The sequence below is a fragment of the Callospermophilus lateralis genome, chromosome 11 (assembly GCF_048772815.1).
Source record: "Callospermophilus lateralis isolate mCalLat2 chromosome 11, mCalLat2.hap1, whole genome shotgun sequence".
In the NCBI taxonomy this organism is placed as follows: domain Eukaryota; kingdom Metazoa; phylum Chordata; class Mammalia; order Rodentia; family Sciuridae; genus Callospermophilus; species Callospermophilus lateralis.
The window spans coordinates 109807293-109812035 of NC_135315.1; the positions used below are offsets into that span (position 1 = coordinate 109807293).

At 29.6% G+C, this 4743-nt stretch overlaps 1 non-coding gene across 1 annotated transcript; it reads left to right on the top strand.

The window, feature by feature from the left end:
- The first annotated feature begins 4420 nt into the window (after positions 1-4420).
- Positions 4421-4526, top strand: LOC143411054 (U6 spliceosomal RNA). The gene has a single exon (XR_013092779.1). It is a non-coding gene; the product is annotated as a U6 spliceosomal RNA (small nuclear RNA).
- The last annotated feature ends 217 nt before the right edge of the window (positions 4527-4743 follow it).

The window sequence follows — 4743 nt, forward strand, 5'->3', positions numbered from 1 at the left end:
TTGTTTAAAAAAAAAAAGCCTACCAACAAACAAAAGCCCAAGAATAGACAGATTCTCAGCCAAGTTCTACAAGACTTTGAAAGAAAAATTAACTCCAATACTCCTCAAAGTAGTTAATGAAATAGAAAAGAAGCAACCCTTCCAAACTCATTCTCTGAAACTAACATCACCCTAATACCAACACCAGGCAAAGACACATCAAGGAAAAAAAAAAACTTTAGGGCAATATTGCTGATGAATATACATGCAAAAATTCTCGGTAAATTTCTGGCAAATCACATACAAAAACACATTAAAACCATAGTGAACCATGATCAAGTGGGGTTCATCCCAGGGAGCAGGGTTTGTTCAACATACAGAAATTAATAAATGTAAATCTCCATCTCTCACATCATATTAAAAAGACTTAAAACCAAGAATCATATGATCATCTCAATAGATGCAGAAATAGTATTTGACAAATTACAGCACACTTTTATTTCAAAACATTAGAAAAACTAGGGATAATAGGAACATATCCCAAATCATAAAAGCTATATATGTTAAACCCAGGCCAGAATCACTCTAAATGGAGAAAATTTGAAAGCATTCACTCTAAAAACTGGAACAAGTGTCAAGGATGTCCTCTTTCACCACTCCTATTTAACATCATTTTTGAAACTCTAGCCAGAACAACTAGAAAAAGAAATTAAAGAAATACAAATAGGTAAAGAAGAACTCAAACTGTCACTATTTGATGAGGACATGATTCTACATCTAGAAGATCCAAAAATTCCACCAGATATCTTTTAGAACTAATAAATGAATTCAGCAAAGTAGCAGGATATTATATATATATATATGAATCAATCTAACAAAAGATATGAAAGACCTCTACAATGAAACTACAGGACCCTAAAGAAAGAAATTAAAAAAAAAAAAACCAGAAGATGGAAAGATCTCCCATGCTCCTGTATAGGCAGAATTAATATTGTCAAAATGGCCATACTACCAAAAGCATTATACAGATTTAATGCAATTCCTATTAAAATCCCAATGACATTCTCCGTAGAAATAGAAAGGGCAATTATGGAAATCATTTGGAAGAATAAGAGACCCAAAATAGACAAAGCAATCCCTAGTAAGGAAAGTGAAGCAGGAGACATCACAATACCAGATCATAAACTATACTACAGAGCTATAGTAACAAAAATGGCATGGTATTGGCACCAAAATAGACATTTAGACCAATAACACAGAAAGAAGACACAGAGACAGACCCACATAAATACACTTATTTCATGCTAAACAAAGGTGCCAAAAACATACATTGGAGAAAAGACAGACTCTTCAACAAATGGTGCTGGCAAAACTGGAAATTAATATGTAGCAAAATGAAATTAAATCTCCATCTCTCACACTGCAAAAAAAAATAAAATAAAATAAACTCAAAGTGTCTCAAAGGCTCAGGAACTACAACAGAGACACAGCCCTAACAGAAGAAGTAATCCCAAATGTTCACTATGTCAGTCTAGAATCTGACTTCCTTAACAAGAGTCATAAATTGCATGAAGTAATATAAAGGATAAATAAATGGGATGAATTCAAATTAAAAAGCTTCTTCTCAGGAATGGAAACAATTAATAATGTGAGGATAGGGCCTATTGATTGGGAGAAAATCTTTATCACATGTACTTCAGATAAGGGATTAAACTCTAGGATATACAAAGAACTAAAAACTTTTAACAGGAAATAAATAAATAACCCAATTAAGAAATGGGTTAAGGAACTAAGCAGACACTTCACAGAAGAAGAAATACAACTGATCAACAAATATAAGAAAAAGTGTTCAATATCTCTAACAATTAGAGAAATGCTAATGAAAACTATACTAAGATTTCATCTCACTCCAGTCAGAATGGCAATCATCAAGAGTACAGGCAACAACAAATATTAGCGAGGATGTGGGGCAAAAGGTAGATTCATACATTGGCCATGGGATTGAAAATTGGTACAGTCACTATGGAAAGCAGTATGGAGATTTCTTAAAAAACTTGGAATAGAACATCATTTGACCCAACTATTTTACTCCTTGATTTATACCCAAGGGACTTAAAATCATCATACAACAGTGATGCAGCCATGTCAATGTTTACAGCAAACAATTCACAATAGCTAAACTATGGAACCAACCGAGGTGTCCCTCAATAGATGAATGTAGAGAGAAAATGTGATATGTATAGTCAATAGAATATTATTCAGCTGTAAAGAATAATGAAATTAAGGCATTTGCCAGTAAATGGATGGAGTTGGACAATATTTTGCTAATCAAAATAAGCCAATTAAAACAATGCTGAATATTTAATAAGCAGATGATAATTCACAACGGAGGAGTGCACTAGAGAAGAATAGAATTGTGTTATATTAGGTAGAGGGAAGTGAAGGGAGGGGAGGTGAACAGATGCAAGGATAAGAAGGATAGTAGAATGAAAGAGACATTTTTTATTTTATGTATTTGTATGACGGCATGATTAATATGATTCTACAACATATACACTCAGATATATGAGGAATTATATCACATCTATGCATGATATATTAAAGTACAGAAATGCACTTTACTGTCATGTATAACTAAATCAAACAAATAAAAAATTAACAAAGAAACATGTTTTTCAAGCTAAAGAACATTGGTTTAATGTGTAAAAGAAATCAATAATGTTGATAAGGATAAATATTAGGGTAAATTTTTTTTGAATGAAAAAATATTAACTGTTTAAATTTTAAACAATTACAATTTCTTTTATGGCATACATCACTTTTAGAAGTAAAAATATAAAAACAGAATCAAAATTGTATGATGACTAGAAATAGTAGACTGCACTTTTTCTTATGGTAAGAGAACAAATTTATGATAAATTAATTAGTTACATATGTATTTTTTGTGACTTTTAGTGTATCTGTTAAATGCAATGATACCAAAACTGCCCAAGAAATATTAATAAAATGCCAAAAAATGAATACTCAAGAACCCAATTAATGAAGTAAAATAAATAAAAGATAGAATTGAAAATAAAAATTTAAAAAATTATACTGCCCCCAAAAATAAATAAATGAAAACTTACATTGATCATACAAGAATCAAGAAAAACAGATAACAAATAACAATATAATAGTGCATAATAAAAATATATAAGTAATTATATTAAACCTTAAATGAATGAACACTTAAATGAAGTTCAGTTATGATACTGAATTAAACATAAAAGTAACTAAATATATCACACTCACAGAATAAACAAGGTAAGGTTTATACATCTGAAGAAAATATATGAAAGATATTTAACATATGAATCACCTGGCATGGGTTTACAACAATAAGATAATGGAGTGTTTCACATAGTAAGCATTGCAAAAAAGAGATATTTATTATAATCATTAAGTGCTTACTTCAACAAGAAGATGTAATAATTGAATTTTGTTTGGAGAAGAAAGTAACTACTGTAATACCCTTGATCAAAGGATAATTCTCCCAAGTGAGAAGTTCATCCTCTTAGACGGAGGGCACAGCTGCAGGAGGGATGCACATGGAGAGGTGAAGGAGGTAGGGGATATCTCCTGATCTAATCAGATCAGTGGAATCCACCTGATGGTCAATGAGATGACATATATTATAGCTTCATACAAAATAATAGAATTTTGTGTGTACTTAATAATAACTTTTAATAACAGTGGAATGAAATTTGCTGCATTGAATACATACATTAGAAAAAAATGAAATTTAAAAAAATCAATGATCTAAGCTTCTAACTAAAGTATTAGGCAAAAGAACAGAAATTTAAACCCAAAATATAAGAAAAGAGAGAAAAGAATAACAGCAATATTTTTTTTAAAAAATGATATAGCATTGAAATAGAAAACATCTTCAATAGAGAATATCACTAATGCAAAATTTCAAGTGTAGAATTATTACTATAATGACAAAACTTTCCAGAACTGACTGAGAAAAAGAGAGAACATAAATTATCATTATCATGAATAAAATAGAAAATTCAGTATAGATATTAAAGTCAATTAAAAAAGATTAAGGGATAATATAATAAATTTCTCCCAAAACTTGAAAACTTAAATGAAATGTACCAATTAGTTGAAAATCACAATTTAAAAAAAATCTAAAAACATTCATACATACAAATAAAATTGAAATTTTTATTAAAGACTTTGCACTGTAAGTCAGAAAATGTCATTCATAGTTATTTCTATAATAATATTTATTAGTCCTAAAATCCTAAATTGACTCTTAATTCAAAAATGGAGATACTGAATTTCTGTGCTACTTTCATTATTGCTGTTGAAAAATGAGCATTCAGTGACACTTGTTTCTGTAAAATCAATCTTACTTTGATTTTTGGTTTTCTATTAGTGTTGTGATTGTTCTTTTGTACTTTCTCTGAATTCACTTGTATTAAAATGGGAATGATACAGAAAAGGTTAGCATGGCTCTGCACAAAGGTGTTATAAAATTTTGTGAAGATTACTAGATTTTCCTTAAATTCTCAATTATTATTATTTTTTTTACAGATATTTTCTTTCTACTTGTTTTCATTTTTAAAAATCATGTCAGGGCTGTTGCTGTGGCTCAGTAGTAGAGTACTTGTGTGAGGTAAAGGATTTGATTCTCAGTACCACATATGAAAAAAATAAATAAAATAAAATTTCTATAACAACTAAAAATATTTTTAATGCCAAATTTTTTATGGTTTC